The sequence below is a fragment of the Bos grunniens genome, chromosome 8, assembly GCF_055505025.1.
Source record: "Bos grunniens cultivar Pamir isolate PY7600 chromosome 8, Bosgru_T2T1.0, whole genome shotgun sequence".
In the NCBI taxonomy this organism is placed as follows: domain Eukaryota; kingdom Metazoa; phylum Chordata; class Mammalia; order Artiodactyla; family Bovidae; genus Bos; species Bos grunniens.
The window spans coordinates 40,404,632-40,429,763 of NC_141172.1; the positions used below are offsets into that span (position 1 = coordinate 40,404,632).

The 25,132-nt window shown below is 42.7% G+C and overlaps 2 long non-coding RNA genes across 3 annotated transcripts in view; both read left to right on the top strand.

The window, feature by feature from the left end:
- Nucleotides 1-25,132, top strand: part of LOC147366957 (uncharacterized) — a 343,959-nt gene that overhangs the window by 83,940 nt on the left and 234,887 nt on the right. The gene's annotated exons all lie outside the window — the stretch shown is intronic.
- LOC147366959 (uncharacterized) lies at nt 8,383-22,461 on the top strand. The gene is made up of 2 exons (XR_015169645.1): nt 8,383-8,666; nt 22,091-22,461. It is a non-coding gene; the product is annotated as an uncharacterized LOC147366959 (long non-coding RNA).

The following is a 25,132-nucleotide window of genomic DNA, read 5'->3' on the forward strand; positions in this document are numbered from 1 at the left end:
CAGGGACCTGGCTGGGGGGTGGGATGGGAGTGGGGGTGGGGGGTGGGCAGGAGTCTTGGCCCTTCCACATGGAGTAGACAGAAGAGAGAGATGCACATTGAGAACTTGACCTTTGCACACACCCACCAGCAAACATGGCCCAGTTAGTATTCTGGACTCAGTCTAACTCACAGAAAGTTTTCTTCCTTTGGGAGAAATTGAGGGATTGTGGGAGAAGAGCAAGTCGAACCCTGGAGGCAAAGTCTTGTAGAGCTCTTCCGAATACCACGCTGTACAGCCTAGGTGCTGGTGTATGATGTGCGAAGTAGGGGAGTGGCAGGTAAGGATACTACAGAGAGGAGAGAACCAGGAGTGGAGGCCTACTGGATCATGTTAGAAAAGCCTGGACTCTATCCTGTAGGGTAATGCTACTTAGTGTTGTAGCCCATGGAGATGCAAGTTCTCTGGCCCTATCCCAGACCACTAAATCAGAATCTCAGGGCGGGGCCCAGGAGTCTGTGTTTTAATACTCCCTAGGTGACTTTTATGTTAGCTAAAGTGTGAGAACTATCAGTATAGTTCCTGAGAAGGGAATTGAAGAGTTTCTGGGTTGGGTGGCACAGCGTTGGTAGTCTGGGGGTGGTGACAGGGCCTGCATCTCCTTCATAGGATGAATTCCATCCCTTTAGCTCCTCAGCAGGGGTGTTTTCTCAGCAGCTGTGTGTTCTTTACCTGATAGGCCTGCCTGACTATAGCTGGTGGGCTGTGAAAATAATCTTACTCAAGCAATCAAATGATCTTGCCCACATTCCCTGATTTGCAGAAAGTTCAGTCCATCTCTCTCTTTTGTGTATGTGCTTATTTGCTCAGTCATGTCCGACTCTTTTGAGACCCCATAGATTGTAGACCACCAGGCTCCTCTGTCCATGGGATTCTCCAGGCAAGAATACTGGAGTGGGGTAGCCATCCCCTCCCTTCTCCAGGGGATCTTCTCGACCCAGGGATCGAACCTGGGTTTCCTGAATTGTAGGTGGATTCTTTTCCATCTGAGCCACCAGGGAAGCCCCAGACATATCCACATGTTCACCGGTGACCAGAAAGCCAGCTTGCCTGTGTTGTCTTGTAGCCCTGGAACTAGTTGACCTCCCTGTGTCTGGTGGCCTCCCCTCATCATGGCCAGTCTTGGCCTCAGTGATATGGCTGGTGAGTCCCCTGACCCCAGGCATAGTGGTTTTCCAAGTTTGAGGGACTGTGATTTGTACCACATTCAATTGAGGGGCTGCACCTGGGGTGACGTGGGCTGTCACAATTTCAGCCCTCTAGGTTCCCAGGAGGCCCAGCTGCTTCAGGGGGCATGGCTCACGATCAGGAGTTCACTGCTTAGAGTCACATTTCCCTTCCAGTCTCTGCTTTCCTTTAATTCTAGAAGCTGTCTCTCTTCTTTCTCCCCAAGTGATGCCCATCGAAACTCACAGAAGAGGAGACATTTCTTGCAGAAGGAAAAAAAAAAAACCTCTACCATCAGTTCAGTTCAGTTGCTCAGTCGTGTCCAACTCTTTGCGAGTCCATGAATCGCAGCACGCCAGGCCTCCCTGTCCATCACCAACTCCCGGAGTTCACTCAGACTCACGTCCATCGAGTCGGTGATGCCATCCAGCCATCTCATCCTCTGTCGTCCCCTTCTAATCCTGGCCCCAATCCCTCCCAGCATCAGAGTCTTCCAGTGAGTCAACTCTTTGCATGAGGTGGCCAAAGTATGGGAGTTTCAGCTTTAGCATCATTCCCTCCAAAGAAATCCCAGGGCTGATCTCCTTCAGAATGGACTGCTTGGATCTCCTTGCAGTCCAAGGGACTCTCAAGAGTCTTCTCCAACACCACAGTTCAAAAGCATCAATTCTTTGGCGCTCAGCCTTCTTCACAGTCCAACTCTCACATCCATATATGACCACTGGAAAAACCATAGCCTAGACTAGACAGACCTTAGTTGGCAAACTAATGTCTCTGCTTTTGAATATGCTATCTAGGTTGGTCATAACTTTCCTTCCAAGGAGTAAGCGTCTTTTAATTTCATGGCTGCAGTCACCATCTGTAGTGATCTTGGAGCCCAGAAAAATAAAGTCTGACACTGTTTCCAATGTTATCCCATCTATTTCCCATGAAGTGATGGGACCAGATGCCATGATCTTCATTTTCTGAATGTTGAGCTTTAAGCCAACTTTTTCACTCTCCACTTTCACTGTCATCAAGAGGCTTTTGAGTTCCTCTTCACTTTCTGCCATAAGCGTGGTGTCATCTGCATATCTGAGGTTATTGATATTTCTCCCGGCAATCTTGATTCCAGCTTGTGTTTCTTCCAGTCCCGTGTTTCTCATGATGTACTCTACTGCTGCTGCTAAGTCGATTCAGTCGTGTCCGACTCTGAGCAACTCCATAGACGGCAGCCCACCAGGCTCCCCTGTCCCTGGGATTCTCCAGGCAAGAACACTGGAGTGTGTTGCCATTTCCTTCTACAACGCATGAAAATGGAAAGTGAAAGGGAAGTCGCTCAGATGTTTTTCTGGAACTCTCTTGCTTTTTCCATGATCCAGCGGATGTTGGCAATTTGATCTCTGGTTCCTCTGACTTTTCTGAAACCATAGTGTATGCACTATAGATTTCCATACTTAGCATGTAAGCCTGTTTGAGTGAGTTTCTGTTACTAGAGAAAAATGAGTCTTAGCCAGGAAGACTAGGTTTGCCATTGAGAAATCACTGCCAGTAGGACAGATGCTGGAGTAGAGGGCAAAGATCTGATGGGCAACACTTTTCCTCTCCAGGTGAGAAAGGAGAGGGGCCTGCAGTAGAGATGGAGGTAGGTGAATAGATCTGTAATACACATAGATGTTAACATTAGCAGAACATGGCAACCGTGATGAGAATGAGAGAGAGGGCTCAAGGATGCTCAAGGTTCCTGTGAGTATCTGAGTGAATGATGAAACCTTTTTCAGAGACAGGGAACACAAGGGGAGGACTTGGAGGACCATGAACACTGCGGCCATCAAATGGTAATGATCAAGGTCGATGGTGACCTCAGGATGTGAAAAAGTCGGTGACACTTCCACTTGCCTCAGAACCAATTGAGAACTTTTTATCACCCTAGGTCTTCTCTGTTTTTTTCTCTCTGTCTGTACTCATGCCTCCTTCTTCTATGGTTTCTCCTTTTTCTTGCTTCTCTGTCTGATCCACCCTGTAATTCTTTCTTTTCTCTCTCTCTATTATTTCCCTTTATGTTTCCACTCAGCCTCATCTTCTTCACTTAACCAACCAGAATGGAAAATGAAAGTACTATGTACATCTAGAATTCGTAGATTTGGGGCACATCTTATGCGTCTTGCTTTTGTTTTAGAAGCAGTGTAGCGAATTACATAATTATAATGATCATTCCTATATAGACTCTTTGCCACCTTAAAAGTAAAAGGTGGATCCAGTTAATGTCTATTTTCTTTTTCAGACTTAGGTGTAATCCCCCACTGGGCCTTAAGTAACTTATACACTGTGAATCTGCTTCTTGTGCCTCTTACTGACATTACAGATAGCCCCCTAAACACCAATTTCCCATTGGCTCCAGTTGTTCAAGATAGTAAAACTGCACATAAAATGGAGCCTTAAATAAATAGCCTAAATCTGGAATGAAATCAAGTGAACCATAGAATTGCCTCATCAACAACAAATATTCTTTATATTCCCTGTGGATTAAGAGTCCCCAGTATATGGCTCAAGAACTGTCTTAGAACAGGACATCACATCCTTCTATTTTCCCCTTGTGGTTTATCTATTCAGTCCAATTAAGTTGGATAAACATATTTTTGGGGGCCATGCCACACAACCTTGTGGGACCTTAGTTCCCCAACCAGGCATCAAACCCAGGCCCTCAGCAGTGAAAGCACAGAGTCTTAACCACTGGACCATCAGAGAATCCCATGGACAAACAGTTATGAGACATCTATTAAGTGCTGGGAATTTGCAGATGGTCAACCAGCTCTAAATAGCAAACAGGCTTCTCATTTAGCCCACACCGTCCCCACCTCCTCTAGCTGAGCTCAAGGAGTTGAAATGCATGGGGATATTGGCATTGGACAAAGCAAAAAGCGTGACTACAGGGTGAGCATCACAGTGTGCTGCGTGGGGGCTAGGTGTATCGTGTATATTAGAGTTCAGTCATCACAGCGATATTCTAAGGCAGGTGTTAATAGCCCCATTTTACTCATGGGAAAACTGAGGCTTGGAAAAGTTAAATGAATTGCCGCAGAGTGGCGATCGCTGCTTCTTCTTTTGTCTTTCTTTTTTTAATTATGGAAAAATATGCATACATACAATTGGCCATCTTCACCATTTTTAAGTGTGTAATTCAGTGGTATTTAGCACATTCACAATGTTGTGCAACCATCCCCCTTATCCATCTCCAGAACGTTCTTTATCATTCCAAGCTGCAACTCTGTGCCCATTAAACAGTAGCTCCCCATCCCACCCCCCACCAGCCCTTGTAATATCTAGTCCACTTTCTAATCACTCTTGTTTCAAATGCTACTTGGCTGGCATCTGTAGCAGGCTGTAGAATGCAGTGCTTAAGGGTGTCGGGCTCTAACACCGGAGGCCTGTGTTCAAAACTTGCCTTCTTTGAGGTTATTACTTATTTCTGAAAATTTAGCACCTTATTTGCAGATTTTTATTTTTCTGTTTCAAGCAAAGGAAGCAAGGTTTCAGCGGTATTTTGAAGGTTAGGAAGAAAAGGTAACTTCATATGTAGGACATGAAGAGCTGTGTGTAGAATATGGAAGTTACAAGGACATACACGAGTTATGTTTACAAAGAAATAATGATGCGGCAGGGGGCCTCTTCACCTTGGGAAAGGATCCTGAAGTGTAGGTCGTGAGTCTGGTGCTATTTTAACACCAGGAAAAAACTGAAGCTGCAAACTTTCACACATACATGCAAAGAAACACAGAACTCCAGTATTATGTGTGTATTAACACACACGCAATCTATATGTGTGTATGTGTAGGAGGACAAATTCATAGCTTAAAACTTTAGTACTCACTCTTCATTGATCCAAAGAGAAGGAATGTTCAGAATTGGGTGAAACAACTTAAAAATAGGATTTTGCTTGACTCAGTGTAAGGAGAACAGAACTTAATGCCAGCGTGCCCCCAAGCCCCTTTGAGTTGCCCTGAGAATTGCCGTGACCCAGCCTATCTTCAAAGTCATAGCTCTGCTGACTTGCAGACCAGCTGAGTAATGGAGAAGTGGTGCGGGGTAGGGAAATAGCAGCATCGTTTGCCAAATGCCTTGACCTGGGCCACTAAAACCTCACTAAACCTGTCATCTGCTAGAAGAAGCCTTGGAGAGAAACTGATCTGGGGGTGAAAGCTAAAGCCACTGCTTACCAGCCAAATGACCTTGGGCTAATAATTGTACCTTTCTGAACCAGTAAAATAAAATGCCGTGCATAGGGCAGAGATGAGGATTATGTGAAAGAATTTATGTCAACAGTACTTGGCCACTGCCTGGCACACAGAATGTGGTCAAGAATTTTTATTTCCTTCTCTTAATGACAGTAATATTTACAGTTTTTTTTTATGCATTCCATGTCAGAATTATCATACATTTTCTTCTTTACAACCTCCAGAGAATGCATTATTATACTTTTTGTTGGTGAGGAAATAATCTCAGAGACCCTCAGTGACAGCCAGAGCTGGCAAATGACGGGACTACCATTAAATGCAGGGCCCCCCCTTCACATTTCTTCCCTCCCAAAGCCAAGTCTGGCCTTCATAGTAGGCACTAACTCATGAAGTCTTCCTGAAAGCAAGCTATTTCTTTCCTAGTAAGGGATCAGGAGAGAATACAGAAAAAAGAATTATTTAATGTCCTGACTTCACTCATCTTCTCGGGATAGGCAAGGTTATTGACTTTTAGTTCTCATTTCAGACTCTTGGCAGTTGTTTGCTCCTGCCAAGAAGGGCAGTATCACTAAACCAGTGCCTCCCTGTCAGTGGAGGGAGCCAGGCGGTGATGCTGAGCAGCTTCAGTGATGACATATATCATGGCTTTGCACCCCATCAGTGTCAAAACAGGGACAGGCCAGAAAGCTAATGGGGCAGGGAGTCGATTGTGGGGAGGCCTTGGAGACACAGAGCTTCTGTCAGGACCGTCTTATCCGCCAGGAACTTGCTGGCCTATTTCTATGTTGCTTATCCTGGTGTTTCTTTGAATTCAGCAGGGGTTGTGGAAAGAATCTGGGACTGAAGATTTGGGGACACTGAGTTCACCTTCAAAGTCTGGGGCCTCATCTTGAATGGAAGCAGTTTGGGCTATAAGGTTTTAATGTTTTCTGGCTCAAAACTTTGATTATGTCACCTGTTCCCAATAGCCCTTGTCCTACTCTTTTGGTTGGTCTACTTTTTTAAAATTCTCCTTTAACCGTGGTCATTTCTGAAGATTCTGCCTTTGTTCCCAGGATCGTGTATTTTCTCACAGCTTTGGGGAGCTCGAGAACTTGAACTATCATATCACCTCATGCTGGGGTGTTGAAATGCCTCACAAGCTGTCCCCTGAATTTTCAGTCCTTTCCTGGGCTTGCCTGCCTTGATTGTGACACCTGGACTTTTCTCACTCAATCCTTTACTTAGTAATACCCAGTTATTCTCTATAGCTTAAGCTCAAGCCTTCTCGAGTTGAAGCGGAGACCTGCTTTTATCCATCTAATGTCTTTATATTAGAAAGAATATCTACTTAGAGTGAAAACTGAGGGCTGTTTCAATCAACTGAATTTATAATGGGTATAACTTTCAGGAATGGGATGAAATACTGCATGGATGGGGTCCACAGGAAGGCAAAAGTCAACCTGAAGGGATTTCAATAAAGGCAGGGAGTGAATTTACTTGTTGATCTAAGAAACCCAATATTGACGTGATTAAATTATAACGTCAGGAGCATTCTTGGGAAGGGGGTCTTTAGTTGATAGCAAGGAAAGTGTCACAGGCTCTATGTTGTTTACCTAAAGAAGGATTCATTTTTCAGAGGGACCCACAACCAAAAGCAATTCATTCTCTTACAAAGGATGTGACATGTTCTTCCCATACCAGCCAGGAGTTTGGTGATATTTCCAGGAGTGATATGTCCACAAAGAAAATGCTCTTTCTACAGTAGCTACACAGCTGCTGAAACCAATGGAAAGCTGAGATTAGAGAAGCAGAGAGGCCCTGCATCACACAGCCAGCCTAGGCTTAATGGAGATCAAGAGGAAAGCAGCCAGCATTTTTTTTCCTGCAGATGATACTGAGAATTAAGAAAAGCCTGACTTATAGAACTCAGGTGATGCTTTCTCAGTGAAAGACATTGAGATGATATGTTGGCAGCATCTATGAACTCTTCTGATAAGCAATTAGAACAGAGAAAAGTGTTCTCAGCCACACAGCATGGTACCTTACGGAGGAAAGTGTTGGTGGGACCAGAAAACAATTAGTCCAAGGCACACTGGTTGTGCTCTAACCCCCTGCTTAGTGATGAGAGCCTCAACACGGCTCATGAACCACCGGGTGTCCTTTTCCACTCAGTATGTTTAAGAATGAATCATAAATTGTCTACAGTTTCTGCTACAGCCATTGTCAGTAAAAGTCGTTTTGTTACCTTCTTTAAGCCCAAAATTCGCTTTTTTTTCTTAATGTCATTGGATAGAAGTATTTGGAAGAGATGGACCCTGTTTGGTTTTCAGGGGATCAAGGAAGGTGATCAAAAGATCACTCTTTCCAGCTTCTTCCCTTCAGGGTACCACATCTCCTAGAGACAACTTTCATTTTACATGGTGACCCTCACTGTAAATATTTTAGCTGCCATGTGCTTTGTGTCTTCTCCAGAAGCTACTGTAGGTTTGTACTGTTAAGGGCTGAATTGTGTTTAGCCCTGCTGGTTGCTCAGAATGTGGCTGTATTTGGAGACAGGGTTTTTTAAAGATAATTAAAGTAAAATGAGGTTATCAGAGTGGATCCTAATCCAATACGACTGGTGTGCTTAGAAGGAGAGGAGATTAGGACACAGGCGTGCACAGAGGAAAGAGCATGCAAAGCTACAGGGAGGAAAACGCCGTGGACAAGGCAAGGAGAGAGAACTCTGAACGACCAACCCTGTCCACAATCTGCTCTCAGACTGCTAACCTCCAGAAGTGTGAGAAAATAATTTCTATTATTGAAGACACTGGTCTGTACTCCCCTTCTGCCACCTCTGTCCATGATCCCGAGCGTGGGGGCCAAGACAGCTGTGTTTGTTAGACACACTAAAAAGGGGGGGACAGATGAGAGCTCTGTGGAGCCCGAGCATCTGCTTCTGTTTCCAAGTCCCCTTCCACCTTCTCCTCCTTCACCCCAGGATGAAGTCTCCACCTTCATTCCCCAGGATGAACTTCCCAGACAGTTGGCCCACCTCACACTTAAATGCCATGAATGACACCAGTGGCAGAAAGCGGGTTAGTCTGGCTACAGATTTGGCTCCCTTTTCAAGAAACCCACTTGAAAAAGATGGAAACTTCACAGCTACCCAGTCCGCACAGTATGGAAGCAAACTGACATCTCGACCCTTTGACAGTGGCCAACAGATGAAGTTTTATGAAAGCTCTCCTAGGGTTACACCAAAGCTGAACTCAGAGAAGAAAGGTATATGGATGCCAAACAGTGGGGTTTGGGGCAGAGTTCTTTGCTGATCTCCTTGAACTCAGGTGTAGATTTCAGAGGTCTTAGAGAAGAAAGGGGATAACATGCTTCCATCCTAGTATTTTTCTCAAGTGAGCTTTGAATAAACACTAGGTAGCAAGGAGCAATGAATTCAGGCAGGGTTTGCTTTTATTTTTTAGATTTTTTAAAAGTTATTTTTAATTGGGGGGTAATTGCTTTACAATGTTGTGTTGGTTTCTGCCGTACAGCAATGTGAGTCAGCCTTGAGTATACATATGTTCCCTTCCTCTTGAACCTCCCTCCCCTGCCCACATCTCACCCTCTAGGTTGTTCCAGAGCACTGCGTTGAGCTCCCTGTACTATACAGCGGGTCACTAGCTCCCTGTTTTACATATGGTGATGTGTATGTTTCAGGCTGCTTTCCCAATTCGCCCCACCCTCTTCTTCCCCCACTGTGTCAAGTCTGTTCTCTACATCTGTGTCTCTACTTGTGCATCTGTGTCTCTAATAGGTTCATCAGTACCATTTTCCTAGATTCCATCTATATGCGTTAATATATGATATTTGTTTTTCTCTTTCTGATGTACTTCACTCTGTATAACAGGCTCTACGTTCATTTATGTCAGTTCAACTGACTCACATTCATCCCTTTTTATGACTGAGTAATATTCTATTGTATATATGCACCAATTCTTTATCCATTCGTCTGTCAACTGACATCTAGGTTGCTTCCATGTCCTGGCTATTCTAAACAGTGCTGCAATAAACATTGGCATACATGTGTCTTTTTCAATTACGGCTTTCTCAGGGTATATGCCCAGTAGTGGGATTGCTAGGTCATGTGGTAGTTTTATTCCTATTTTTTAAGGAATGTCCATACTACTCTTCAGAATGGCTGTATCAATTTACTTTCCCACCAACAATACAAGAGAGTTCTCTTTTTTTCCACATCCTCTCCAGGAATTCAGTTTTTATACAATGGCAAGAACTTAGGCTAGGTTGCCAACTAAATTTTGATTGCTTGTCCTAAAGGTGCCCCCAACCAGGGAGTAAAGATGCAATTCCGTTTGCCAGTGCCCCAAAGCCAGAGATGCCCAGGAACACACCTGCAGGTGAACCGGGTAGGGCTTTTTGGCTCATTGCATTGAGGGAGACTGCATGCCTGCAGGAACTGTGGCAGTCTTGGGAAGAAGATTCCAGAAGGTTTATATTACAGGATTGGAGCTAGTGTTAGGTGATTTGGGTAGGTGGGGGGAATTCAAGGAAGAAGGGACTGAGTGTTATCAGGAACTTGGGGCTTTTGTTTGAGTGAATACCTTAGTTTTTCTCTGGAACATGAGGAGGCCTGAAGCAGGGGTAGCTGTGATTGGAAGGAAGGCTTGCTGACAAGCTGAGGTGAGGGTAGTTGATTATTTTGGTGGCGTCTGCACCTCATTTCTGTCTATGCTCAGACGTGATTATTGAGTGCATCTATTTTTGTCTCACTTTATCACAGTGATAGAATGACTTTGTCTGACCTTGTCTTCTAGCCACACTCAGTTCTATTTGCTTCTACCAGGCCTGCTGTCTGCCATCAGCGCCTGATTTTGTCTTTCTCACATTGCAGGGATAGAGGAGGCTCATCAGGAGGGCACCCCACTAGATGGGGAATGGAGCTTCAAAGAGGGACAAGATGTTCTCTTCAGACTTTGGCTTGAACCTGCTCAAACTCACAGGCTATTAAGGAAAATGAGACCTCTTTTATTCCATATAGCAAGAAAAGAATTTTAATCCCTCAAAAGTTTTAGGGCAAACCCCAACCCCAGGCAGTGTCAATCTGAAAGGTTAATGTTAGCATATTGATCCTGGAGCCCTGCCCATGTCATCTGGTCTAGCTGCAAGGCCTGTGCTGTAGGTGAACTTGAGCATCTACAGATTAAAATTATGATTTTTTCATGTTACTTGTTAAAAATATACCTTTCTTCTTAAATGCATTTGAATCAGTTCTAATGAGGTGGATGAAGCTGGAGCCTATTATACAGAGTGGAGTAAGCCAGAAAGAAAAACACCAATACAGTATGCTACTAAGTCACTTCAGTCGTGTCCGACCCTGTGCGACCCCATAGACGGCAGCCCACCAGGCTCCCCCGTCCCTGGGATTCTCCAGGCAAGAACACTGGAGTGGGTTGCCATTTCCTTCTCCAATGCATGAAAGTGAAAAGTGAAAGTGAAATCGCTCAGTCGTGTCCGACTCTATGCGACCCCGTGGACTGCAGCCTACCAGGCTCCTCCGTCCATGGGATTTTCCAGGCAAGAGTACCAGAGTGGGTTGCCATTGCCTTCTCTGCATTGTAGTATAGTAGCAAAGAAAAAAAGCATTCTAGGCAGATATGATTTGAAATCATGCCTTTATCATTTCGTTAAAACCTCTATTATGAAATTCTGTGTACAGTGTGATTAAAACTTTTTAAATCTATATGGAAAGGATAGTAGGAATAAAACGGATAACAGTAGAGTAATTAATAGGATTGGGTATTTTTCCTTCTCTGTTTTATAAACTTTCTACAACATAATATCAATAATTTTTTGAGTTAAGTAACAGTTAATGTAAAGTTCAGGTTTTTTTTAAAGAAGAAAGTTATATTTTTAATTAATTTATTTTAATTGGAGGCTAATTACTTTATAATATTGTAGTGGTTTTTGCCATACATTGACATGAATCAGCCATGGGTGTATCATAATTTTCTAATCTCGATCCCTGGGTTGGGAAGATCCCCTGGAGCAGAAAATGGCAATCCGCTCCAGGATTCTTGCCTGGAAAATTCCATGGACAGAGGAGTCTGGCAGGCTACAGTCCATGGAGTAGCAGAGTCAGCCAAGGCTGAGCACTCACGCACTTAATAATGTACAGTTTTACCTTACAGGTATACTTGTCTACGTAACTATAGATTTTTAAAGTTTTTCTTTTTTTGAAAATAAGTGAGATATAATTGACATATAACATATTAGTTTCAGGTGTACAACATAATAATTCAAAAATGTAAACACTGTAAAATGATCACTGTGATAAGTCTAGTGAGCAACCATCACCACATAGTTACATATTTGTTTTCTTGTGATAAGAATTTTAAGATCTACTCTCTTAGCAACTTTCAAATATATAATCTAGTATTGTCAACTATGTAGACATCATGCTGTACGTTACATCTCAAGACTTATTTTATAACTTGGAGTTTGTACCTTTTTTGACCCCCTTCACCCACTTAAATGACTGTTTTAAATGGCTGTATAAAATTTCACATAGATTATCATTTTCTTAGTTATACTTCTACTGATGGAAATCTGTAACTTTTCTTCACTTTTAAATAGTACTAAGATAAAAATTTTTCAAGCATGTAGATTTTCTTTGACTTTTAAGAAAACTGTTCTTTCTACCTGGAAGCTTTTAAGATTTTCTCTTTACTCTTGAAGTTTGGGAATTTTGCCAGAACATGGATAAATGGCTCTCTTCTTTCAGTAATTTTGCCTAAAATTCATTAAGCTCTCTATTTCTGGAACGCAATTTTTTTTTTCAGATTTTTTACTTTTCTTCTCTTTTTCTCCTTCTGGGATGCCTGCCATGAAGATGGGTTGGTTTCCTAGGTCTGCTGTCCAACTGTCTCATTTTATCCCTCGTGATTACGAGATCTTTGTGTTTTGCCTTGTGGTTTTATTTACTTCACCCTTTGACTGTCCAGGCCACTGAATTTGAGTATCAAGAGGGATCATCATCTTCTTATGACGTACAGATTCTTTTTTTTTAATGAAATCTTTTTTGGTGTTCTTAACTTGAATCTCTTTAGTGCTCTTCTTATCAGTACTGTTTGAAATTTTTATTGGGGCTTAGTTGCTTTACAAAGTTGTGTTGGTCTCTGCTGTACTCCCAGTTCACCCCACCCTCTCCTTCCCCCACTGTGTCCACAGTTTGTTCTCTACTTTTGCATCTTTATTCCTGCCCTGCAAATAGGTTCATCCAAACCGTTTTTCTAGATTCTACATATATGCATTACCATATGATATTTGGTTCTGTCTTTCTGACTTAACTTCACTCTGTATAACAGACACATTTGTTTAAGGTTGCCCTCCATCTGCTCCAGTAAGCTTTATTTCATCAGTTCAGTTCAGTTCAGTCACTCAGTTGTGTCTGATTCTTTGTGACCCCATGAATCGAGGCACGCCAGGCCTCCCTGTCCATCACCAACTCCCGGAGTTCACTCAAACTCATGTCCATCGAGTTGGTGATACCATCCAGCCATCTCATCCTCTGTCATCCCCTTTTCCTCCTGCCCCCAATCCCTCCCAGCGTCAGGTTCTCTTCCAATGAGTCAACTCTTCACATGAGGTGCCCAAGTACTGGAGTTTCAGCTTTAGCATCAGTCCTTGCAATGAACATCCAGGACCGATCTCCTTTAGGATGGACTAGTTGGGTCTTCTTGCAGTCCAAGGGACTCTCAAAAGTCTTCTCCAACACTACAGTTCAAAAGCATCAATTCTTCAGTGCTCAGCTTTCTTCACAATCCAACTTTCACATCCATACATGACCACTGGAAAAACCATAGCCTTGACTAGACAGAACTTTGTTGGCAAAGTAATGTCTCTGCTTCTTAATATGCTATCTAGGTTGGTCATAACTTTCCTTCCAAGGAGTAAGCCTCTTTTAATTTCATGGCTGCAGTTACCATCTGCAGTGATTTTGGAGCCCCCCAAAAATAAAGTCTGACATTGATTCCACTGTTTCCCCATCTATTTCCCATGAAGTGATGGGACCCGATGCCATAATCTTAGTTTTCTGAATGTTGAGCTTTAAGCCAACTTTTTCACTCTCCACTTTCACTTTCATCAAGAGGCTCTTTAGTTCCTCTTCACTTTCTGCCATAAGGGTGGTGTCATCTGCATATCTGAGGTTATTGATAGTTCTTCCGGCAATCTTGATTCCAGCTTGTGCTTCCTCCAGCCCAGCGTTTCTCATGATGTACTCTGCATATAAGTTAAATAAGCAGGGTGACAATATACAGCCTTGACATACTTCTTTTCCTATTTGGAACCAGTCTGTTGTTCCATGTCCAGTTCTAACTGTTGCTTCCTGACCTGCATATAGGTTTCTCAAGAGGCAGGTCAGGTGGTCTGGTATTCCCATTTCTTTCAGAATTTTCCAGTTTATTGTGAACCACACAGTCAAAGGCTTTGGCATAGTCAGTAAAGCAGAAATAGATGTTTTTCTGGAACTCTCTTGCTTTGTCCATGATCCAGCGGATGTTGGCAATTTGATCTCTGGTTCCTCTGCCTTTTCATCAGAGCCCTGCCCTAATCCTTGTTGACTCTGCCTCTCTCTGACCACTCAGCTCTCTTACTGTCAGTTCTTTCTCTTTGCTGCTTGCTGGGGTTCAGCTGCTGGGATGCCTTTGCCTGGTTGGAGGGTGGGGTAGGAGCCTGAGAGTCCTGGAAGGTGTGGTGCTCTGACCCTGAAGGCTGGCAGAGCCGCAGTGGGAAACCATCAGTTACCTGTCAAGGCACTGGGTAGGGCAGGGAGGCTTTCCACAGCTGCCCTCAGCCCCAGGGGTGGGGAACGCTTAGTCTGCCCATTCCCCTTCTCCTCAGCCCCTTCAGTCTTTGGAAACTGGCCCACATCTGGGGGTGCTCAGGTTGACTGATGTCAGCTTTTCCTGCAGGGTTCCAGGGATCCCTGTGGATCAAGCTCTCCCTAAAGCTCTCCCTAAAGCTGACTGCTTCAGAGCCTTGCTCTGAGACAATCTTGGGCTGTGCACCCTACTCCTTCCCTGCCTCTCATCTGGCACAGAGGGTTAAAGCAACGCCCTCCTGTCAGTTCCCTTATCCACTGCCTGAACTGATGCAAGCCTCACAGGAAATGAGATGAAGCTGCTGTGAAGTTGTATGTGTAGGAAAGATAGGATACATCAATGCACTGTCTTTCCAGAATTCTCTGCCTCTGTGTCTTCCACAACTATTTCTGATATTTTAGCTCAATTATTCTTTTCTACAATTTTAAAATCAGTCAAGTTTTTTAAAATTCTATGAGTTTTTTAAAATTAGATAATACTTGCCCATTATATAAAAATTCAAAAATGGATAAAACTATAAAAAGTAAGTAAAATCGGTTTATCCTTCCTTGTCTTTGTAATCCCATATCTTTCCCAAGAGGAAACTAGTTATCCTTCTAGAGCAGGGGTTGTAAAAGATCACATAATATGTACAACTGATCCTTGAATGATGTAGGTTTAAACTGTGGGTCCACTTATTTTTCAATAAGAGAATTTTTTTAGTAGTAACTACTGCAGTACTGCACAGTCACTTGAATCTTTGAACGCAGAGGAACCCAGGATATGGAGGGCCAGCCAGAAGCTATATGTGGGTTAACATCCCCCACCCCAAATCGGTCAAGGGTCAACTGTGTTTTGCTCTTTGAAGACTTAGTTTTTGTCACAACTATTCAACTCTACTGTTGAATACAAATGATCTGTCTATGTTCCAATAAAGCTTTATTCATGGACATTGAAATTTGAATTTCATGTCATTTTCATGAAATTGTATTAGTTTTCTATTGATTTTTTTTCAACCATTGAAAAATGTGAAAACAATTCATAGCATACAGAAACAAATGGGGGGCTGGATTTAGTCATAGCTCAGCTGTGAAAGAACCCATCTGTGATGCAGGAGACCCTGGTTTGATTCCTGGGTCAGGAAGATCCCCCAGAGAAGGGATTAGGCTACCTTCTCTAGTATTCTTGGGCTTCCCTGGGGGCTCAGACACTAAAGAGTCTTACTGGGATGTGGAAGAACTGGGTTCAATCCCTGGGTTGGGAAGATCCGCTGGAGAAGGGCATGGCAACCCACTCCAGTATGCTCGTCTGGAAAACCCCCATGGGCAGAGGAGCCTGGCGGGCTACTGTCCATGGGGTTGCAAAGAGTCAGACACAACTGAGTGACTAAGCATGCTATAGTTTGGTGACCCATGTTCTAGAGGCATTCTATACATACTCAATTACACATTCCTTGTTTTCTGGTATATTTATTTATGCCGAGAACAGCCTCCGTGTTACGTATGATGTTCTGCACTGAGATTTTTCTGTTCCAGTCTCCTGGTGGTCAACCCATGTCAGTTCATAGAGTTACTTCCATTTTATTGGCCACATGATACTCAGGCCCGTGCTGTGATGTAATGAGGAACATTAGGTTATTTCTGATCGTTGCCTTCCACAGTAATGCTAAAGTGGATATTCTTGTACACTGGTATACCTCTGTGATTCTGTTTGTAGAATAAATTCACAAAGGAGTAATCAGTACTAACAATTCAGCATAAATTTAACATTTCTGAGCAGAGATTTGATCACTTTCATTGCAGTTCATTACAGGGCATGTCCAGACCACACCAAAGCCCTGGGTGGCTCAGCAGATACCTGTTAACAGGGGTCCTAGAGCAGCTGTCTAGGTGCCAACCTTTTTGGTCCCAGGGGCTGGTTTCGTGGAAGAAAATTTTTCCATGGACTCGGGTGGGTGGAGGGGATGGTTTCAGGATGATTCAAGTGCATTGCATTTATTGTGTACCTTATTCCTATTAGGGTACACAGTAGATGTAATGCACTTGAATCAGCTGTCTAGGTTGGCACCTAGACAGCTGCTCTAGGATCCCTGTTAACAGGTCTCTGCTGAGCCACCCAGGGCTTTGATGTGGTCTGGACATGCCCTGTAATGAACTGCAATGAAAGTGATCAAATCTGCTTATTGTGTACCTTATTTCTATTACTCCCACCTGGTAGCTCAGACGGTAAAGCGTCTGCCTACTATGCGGGAGACCCGGCTTCAATCCCTGGGTCGGGAAGATCCCCTGGAGAAGGAAATGGCAACCCACTTCAGTATTCTTGCCTGGAAAATCCCACGGAAGGAGGAGCCTGGTAGGCTACAGTCAGTCCGTGGGGTCGCAGAGTCAGACACGACTGAGCAACTTCACTTTCACTTTTATTTCTGTTACAATTACATCAGCTCCTCTTGAGATCATCAGGCATTAGGTCCTGGAGGCTGGGGACTGCTGCTGTAAATGGACCCTTAGAAATGCAGACTAGAGACTCCTTAACCGCTCTCAGGGGCTGACTGGCACTGCACAGAGTTGGAAAGGAGAGAGGGACTGGATTTACAATAAGATATGAGAGGAAGACCTTTGAACTTCATGATTTAAAAAGAGATTACCTCGCCAGAAGGTTATGAACTCATTTTATTAAATTTTATTTTAATAGCAGATGGATGTCATCCACATGAATCTTTTGGAGAATCATTTATAGCCTAAGTGGTTCTCCCTAAAGTGATTTGTTGTATTATAAATCAAAGTTTGGACCAATATCTGAAAACTTATAATACACATATAGCCTCCGTAGCCAGGATAATCACTGCCTCAAAAAGCGCAAACAGCAGATAATCCAAAATTAGGTGTATTCTCAGGTTCCTTGGTGGCTCAGATGGTAAAGAATCTGCCTGCAATGCAGGAGACCCAGGTCCGATTCCTGGGTTGGGAAGATCCCCTGTAAAAGGAAGTGGCAACTCACTCCAGTATTCTTGCCTGGAAAATTGCATGGGCAGAGGAGCCTAGCAGGCTACAGACCATGGGGTTGTGAACAGTCAGAAACAATGGAGTGACTAACACACCTGGTCCAGCAAATGGCTTATGTCATTCCTAGCTTCTGTTTCTTCACCTCTAAAATGGGAGGGTTGAAATACTGGCTCCCCATAGTCACTTCCAGCTTTAGAACCATACAAACTATGGATAAGCAAGAAATGCCCAGTAGATCAGTAGGTTCAGGAAGTCAGAACTGTGTCTACTTTTTTTTTTTTTTGCTGTGACGTTCTCCTGATACTTAGAACGATGTGTGATATTTGGTGGGCTGCTGCTGCTGCCAGGCAATATTTGTTAAATGAATGAAAGATGAACAAATCAGGTAGCTTTTGCGTTTGTTGGAGATTCTTGTTGTCAACCCAATGGTCATTCCTCCATCCTTCTTTGGAACAGAACTCTGCTACCCTCCTCCACCTCCCTAAGTTTCAGGGGATATGCTCTCAAGACCCAGTGCTGAAAAGTGGCACTGGCCAGTCCTAGTGATTCTGCATTTTTTGCCTGTGATTGGACTGGATTAACCATGGCTGTGAGATTTAATTTTGGCTGTAATGATGTTAGGGGAAAATTACTTCAGGACTCTAGGAAAGTTTCTCCACTGATAAGAAGGGACTCCTTGAATAAAGCAAAATCCCCATTGTCGTCATGCCTACTTGACCTCCTGGGACAACTGAAACCAACTTATTAATACAATCATGAGGGAGCCTGTTGAGGACAAGCTGAGAAGCCTAGAGTGATAGAGCAGAAATATGGAAAGAATTTGAGTCCATGATGACAGTGTTCAAGCCCTGAGGAAACTAGCTTCTGGATTTTGTAAAAAGTGAAACAATAAACTCTTTATGATTTGGACAGTCAAGTTTTTTTGTTACATGCAGTCAAAATCATCCTAATAATATGTCAATTATATATTTATTATACAGATAACTTTGGTGAGAATGAAGAGTCCTTTAGTGCTTATAAGTTAGAGCTTAATGGGTAGAAAATAAAGATGCATTTTTATTATCCTTTCTCATGCTATGGAAAATTGTAAAAAGCAAAAACTTCCCTATTCCTTAGATAGGGAAGAGTCTAATATTAATAACAAAAAAAAAGCACACCTATTGCAAATTTTATAAACCAGGTAGTGATATTACAGAACTGGGCATCTTTAAAAATGATTTGGGGGGCTAGATAGAATAGAATATTTCCACTTTCATATGGGTTAACATTTGTAATTGGTTACATTTTTTTTTACTCTAATTTTCCTTTAATGTTGTAGGCAAAACCTCTCTGCTCCATATTTTATGTAAAATTCATGGCAAGAACCAGATTATAGCATTAATAACTGAATTAATAAAATACAGGCAAAGCAGCCACAGCTGTGTCAGTATCTTTAAAATAGACAACAGTTAATTATGTACCTGGTGCCCCACCCATAACAGGAAGTTAGGTGCTGAGGCAAGCTTGCTAGAGGTTCAGACCTCTGCATGATTAGCTGTCATATTATGGGAGTACATTATAGGATTAGTTGAGGATAAACTATTATTAGACCTGTCAATATTGGTTAATTGCTGGATGCATCTCATCTCTGCCTCAGCACAGAATCTCTCTCTCTTTTGAGCCCAAACAGATAGACAGACAGACAGACACACACACACACACACCTTGAGTTATAGTAATGGCAGTTGCTTGTGGTAAGGACTGGGCTCAAAGGCTCTGAAAACTTAATTTTTGGTTACACTATATTTTTCTAGGAATCGAATGACAGGTATCCATAACCCTCTCTTCTTCCAGAGATCTCTTTGCTTACAGAAAGCATAGGAGAGGTCAACCACATGAATGAGGTTGTTACAGAAAAAAAGAGCAGCTAGATGACAGCTAGAAGAAAAGGTCTTTGAAACCTTGATTGACAGGTCCTACCAGTTGCGGCAAAGAAGCCTGTCCATTCAGTTATGTGATCATAACATTCTGAGTCATGAGCTGTCACAACTTTCTTCACCTTATAAGTCACTCTTCTTTGTTGAGCTTTCTCTTCTTCCCCTGCATGTTTTTTCTCCTCTCACCCACTTCCCCTCCTTCTCTCTTTATTGAAGGTTTGAGGAAGTGAAAATTTCATCTTACAATAGTGCAGAAGTGGTTTTGCAGACATAGATCCTATGTTAAGTGTAAAGCCATTACTTGGAGGTGTGATAATGGCATATTTCATTCTGTTAAGGTCTAGAAGGTTTCAAAGGGGGCTAAGTCCATATTAGGGTTTCTTGAATGCCTCCAGTCCATCACTGAGGTTAGCTCTATGCAATAGAAGCATGATGTAATAGAAGGAGATTGGGATTTGGAATGAAGCAGGCCTGAGTTCACAAAGCATCTGTGTCACCCAGTAACTGTATGACTTCAACCAGATAATTAGCTAATAGATAAGAAGTCTCAGTTGGCACGTGCCAAATAGAATATTAATACAGATCTTGTAAGTTTTATATGGGAGGAGGCATGGGAAGCATCTTAACTCTCATCATTCTATAAACATTTCTTGAGTACTTCTCTGTGCCAGGTAAGTGTAAGCTCATGAAGTTCACAATCAAATATGGCACAGTGCCTGATCCCAGGAATTCCAGAGAAGAAGGCCAGAAGAGGATGAGGATGGCCGTATAATGACAGCGAAGGCTTCATAACAATGAAAACCCCTGAGATGTGTTTCAAAGGATGAGCAGGAATTAGGTAAAAGGAGAAGTGACGTGAAGTGTAGGGCAAGTTGAAGTGAAATGTAGTAAAGACAATAAGGTTTCCAGAGCATGAAGATTTACCACTGGAACTGAATGGCTGGATCAAAGGGATTGATGGAGGTAGTGGTAAGAGATGACACCAGAAAATTTATCAGGAATCTCACAAAAAAGGGTCTTGTGTGCCTGACATAGGAAGTTTGGACTTACCCAAGTCCCTTGGTCATGTAGCCTATAAGGGGTATGTAGATGTAGGGGGGAACTCAAGTTTTCTAAATCCAAGACCAGGAGTTCTTCATTACAGCTTCTCCTTCAATATGAGACCTTACCATTGTGAGCTTATCCTCAATGCCTGCAGGGGTCACCTGTCAAGCTATTGTCTGGATTAGAGAATGGGGAGAGTATAGCCTAAGTCTCTCCTTGGGATGAGGAGGTATGAGTAGGTGACCGCGATGTTAGCTGAACAGTCAGTGGCAAGAGTGGGCAAAGCAGTTAGCCTGTGACTTCTAAAGCCAAAGGAATCTGAGATTAGGTGCCATGAAAGACCAATAGCAAGTGGGAAGCCCATCCAAAAGTGAGTAAGAACTAGGAATAGGGGATGATGACTGAGGACCCTCTGTGTTGCATTGCCCAAAGACCAGCTGGGGCTGCACACATCCAAGACTTGCATTTGGGTGGATGCCAGTTGCTGAACCCTAAATTCATGCCTTTCAGGGAACACCTAATGCTCCAGTTTGCAACAGCACCGATGCTTTTCAAGTTACTTCAGAGCCAAGAGATACACGGCTCTTTCTAAAATAGCTTGCAGATTCAGCAGTGTACTATATATAGTGACGCCAGAAATTTTTTCGAATGGTAACAAGAAATGTATGAGGCTGTGTTTTTTCTATGGAGCCCAGTTGCGAAAGTCATCTCTCTTGATTTGTAGTCTGAAAACTTCCTTTAGAATCCTCAGTGGACACTGAGTCCAGCAGAAAATACCTGACTGTCATCTCCTAAGTGATTTGGTAAAATCATCGGGGAATCTAACCTTTCAAACCTCATAATGAAAAGATGCAAACACCCTGGTAGCTTGCTCCTGGAAATAGGACTTAGCAAAGCAAATGTGCTAACCCTGGAACAGACTCTTGCCTCATTCTCTTCCTTCTTTCTCTTCCTGATTGTCTGCTTTCATCATTTCCTAGGATGGCAGGGCCAAGGGTTGGGAGAGTGTCAAGTAATCACTTGATTCCTTCTGAAGGGTCCAAATCTTTTCAGAAGGGCCCTATCTTCCACAAGTTTGTTCATATTTAAGAAATGCATTCTTGAATAACTAACATTCTTTTACCTTCTCCTCTCCCATAAAAACCATTCTTATGATTTGAAAATGTTCTAATCAACTTGGGTTACACATGGAAACTACCATATATAAAATAGATAATCAATGAGAATTTGCTCTTTGACTCAGGGAACTCATGCCAGGGCTCTGTAATAACCTACAGGGGTGGGATGGAGAGGGAAGTGGGAGGGAGGTTTAAGAGAGAGGGGACAGAAGTATACCTATAGTTGGTTCATGGTGATGTTTGGCAGAAACCAACAAAATATTATAAAGCAATTATCCTTCAGTTAAAAATAAATAAAATAAAAAACTTGGGTTACAAGGTGGGATGGAAGTTTAATATTGGTGGAATCATGAATTGAAGTATCCCAAGCACTTAGAAGTCTTCTCCGGTGGCTCAGTGGTAAACAATCTGCCTGCCAATGCAGGAAACATGGGTTCAATCCCTGGGATGGGAAGATTCTCTGGAGAAGGAAATGGCAACCCGCTCCAGTATTCTCGCCTGGGAAATCCCATGGACAGAGAGCCTGGTGGGCTACAGTTGATGGGGTCTCAAGCGTCAGACATGACTTAGTGAATAAACAACAAGTACTTAGAACAGTGTCAGGCACAGGAGGAGTGTGCAAAACATTTGTTGAATAACATCAAAATGAATGAATAAAGATGCAAGTGTGTTGATCATTAAGCAAGTCCAGAAGAGCATGAGGTGCTATTGGAAATATGTAATTTCCTCTGTTCTGCCCCCTGGGCTTAGAAGTTTGAAGCATGAAATGGGAGTGGAAGAACGGATCCGGAGAAGTTGAGAAAACTTGGAACTTTCAGAGAACAAGGTGAAAGGAGAAGAAAAGGCTTAAAAATGAACAATCAGTAAATACCCTAAGGAATTGAAAGCAGGGACTTAAACGGATATTTGATCACCAATGTTCATAGTAGCATTTTTACAATAGCCAAAAGATAGAAGCAACTCATATGTCCATCAGTAGATGAGTGGATAAACAAAATGTGGTATGTACATAGAGTGGAAATGGAAAATTATTCAACCTTTAAAAATGAAATTCGGATACATGCCATAACATAGATGAAACTTAAAAACGTTGTGCTAAGTGAAATAAACTGTAAACAAAAGAACATATTGTATGATTCCATTTATTTAAGATAGAGTCAGCAAATTCATAGAGAAATAAAACAAAATTAGAGGCTACCAGAGGCTGGGGAAAGGGAAATGGGGAGTCATCATTTAAAGAGTGCAAAATTTCTATTCAGGACGATAAAAGTTTCCAGAAATAGTGATGATGGTTGTACAACATTGTGAATGTACTTACTGCCACTAAAGTGTACACATATAAATGGTGAAAATGGCAGATTTTATATTAGTATGTTTTCACAATTAACAAATAAACTGTTTTAAATTATTTATTTATTGAAGTATACTTGATTTTTAGTATTATACTACTTTTTTGTTTTTGTTTTAATTTTTATTTTATATTGAAGTATAGTTGATGAACAATGTTGTTAGTTTCAGGTGCACAGCAAAGTGATTCAGTTATACATATATATGTATCTGTTGAGGTCCTTTAATGGACTGGAACCTGGTGGTCCAGAGTTGACCAATAAGAAAGTAAAGGAAAGAGAAAGAGGCTGATATTCCTTGGTTTACACAGAAAGCCAGTGAAGCCCCTGCACAGGGCTTGCTCTGTTCACGGAGGCCTCAGGCGCCCTGTCGATGGGGTGAAGATGCAGAGAACCTTCTTGACAGGGTCTTACAAGCCGGGGCAGGAAAGTCAACTCAGAGAGCCTCTGCGCTCCGGGGGATCAGCCTGAAAAAGAGAAAGAGAGAAAGCAAGACACGGGGACCCAAGCTCTGACGGAGCAAAGGTGTTTTAATCAACATGGTGTGGGCATATATACTGTAGTTATTCTCAGCAAAGATAAAGATTAAAATTCCAGACTTACAAAACATAGGCGATCCATATTAAAGAGAGAGAGAGTTGTAAATAATCACTTGTACCATATGGTTCATAAAAAGGAAGAGGGTACTTATCACCATTTTGAAAAACTAACGAAGGAAATGTCTGGATCCCTCAGCCCCGGGAGAGGCTTGCCTCTCCTCTTAATTCCTGAATATTCAGGAATTAATAAGGAACAGAGGATTCCTGACAGATCCAAGACAGCACACAGGAAGCCTCCTGTTAAATGCTTCCTGACATGTATCTATTTCAAATTCGTTTCCCATTTAGTAGGATTTAGAAGAGTTGGACACGACTGAGAGACTTCACTTTCACTTTTCACTTTCATGCATTGGTGAAGGAAATGGCAACCCACTCCAGTGTTCTTGCCTGGAGAATCCCAGGGATTGGGGAGCCTGGTGGGCTGCCGTCTATGGGGTTGCACAGGGTTGGACACGACTGAAGTGACTTAGCAGCAGCAGCAGCAGTAGTATTGAGCTGACTTGCTATACAGTAAGTCCTTGTTCATTATCTATTTTAAATATAGGTGTATGTGTATGTCAGTTCCAAGCTCCTAAACTATCCCTCCCCCCGGTAACCATAAGCTCTCTCTGTAAGTATGTGAATCTGAAAAACCTGACAGTTTGATATACACAGAAAGCAAAGGAAACTCCATCTTTTTTTCTCTGACTCTTCCTCTGATGTGGTACAGAGGACTTTAGCATCAGACAGAATTAGCTCAAATTCAAGCCCCACCACTCACTAATTGTGTGACTTTGGTCAAATTAGATGACCTCTCAGATTTCCAGCTTTCTTATTGGTAAAGTGGAGAGAACAGAAATATTGCATTAATATGATGTGACATTAAATGTTATCATGTATATAAAATGTTTTGTGAATGTTTAGTCACTCAGTCATATCTGACTCTTTTGCAACCTCATGGACTGTAGCCCGCCAGAGTTCTGTGGGGGCTTTTCCCAGGCAAGGATACTGGAATGGGTTATAATTTCTTTCTCCAGGGGATCTTCTTGACCCAGGGATCAAACCCATGTCTCCTGCATTGCAGGCAGATTCTTTTCCGCTATCTAAGATTGTGGCATCCAGTCCTGTCACTTCATGGCATATAGATGGGGAAACAGTGACAGACTATTTTCTTGGGCTCCAAAATCACTGTAGTTGGTGACTGCAGCCATGAAATTAAAAGACCCTTGCTCCTTGGAAGAAACGCTATGACAAACCTAGACAGCTTATTAAAAAGCAGAGATGTTACTTTGCCAACAAAGGTCCACTGAAGCTATGATTTTTGCAATAGTTATGTATGGATGTGAGAATTGGACCACAAAGAAGGCTGTGTGCTGAAGAATTGATGCTTTTGAACTGTGGTGTTGGAGAAGACTTGTGAGAGTCCCTTGGACTGCAAGGAGCTCAAACCAGTCAATCCTAAAGGAGATCAACCCTGAATATTCATTGCAATGACTGATGCTGAAGCTGAAGCTCTAGTACTTTGGCCACCTGATGCAAAGAGCTGACTCACTGGAAAAGACTCTGATCCTGGGCAAGATAGAAGGCAGGAGGAGAAGGGGACGAAAGAGGATGAGATGGTTGGATGGTATCACCGACTCAATGGACGTGAGTTTGAGCAAGCTCCCGGAATTGGTGAAGGACAGGGAAGCCTGGCATGCTGCCATCGCAAAGAATCAGACATGACTGAGTGACTGAACAACAATAACCAGGAAAGATGTAGCACAGGCAATAAATGGTCAGTTCATATCTCTCTCACTTTCTCTCCACCTTTGTATGCTCACTAACCTTCCCAGCATCCTCTTTTATGGCTTCCGTTTTGCAAAATT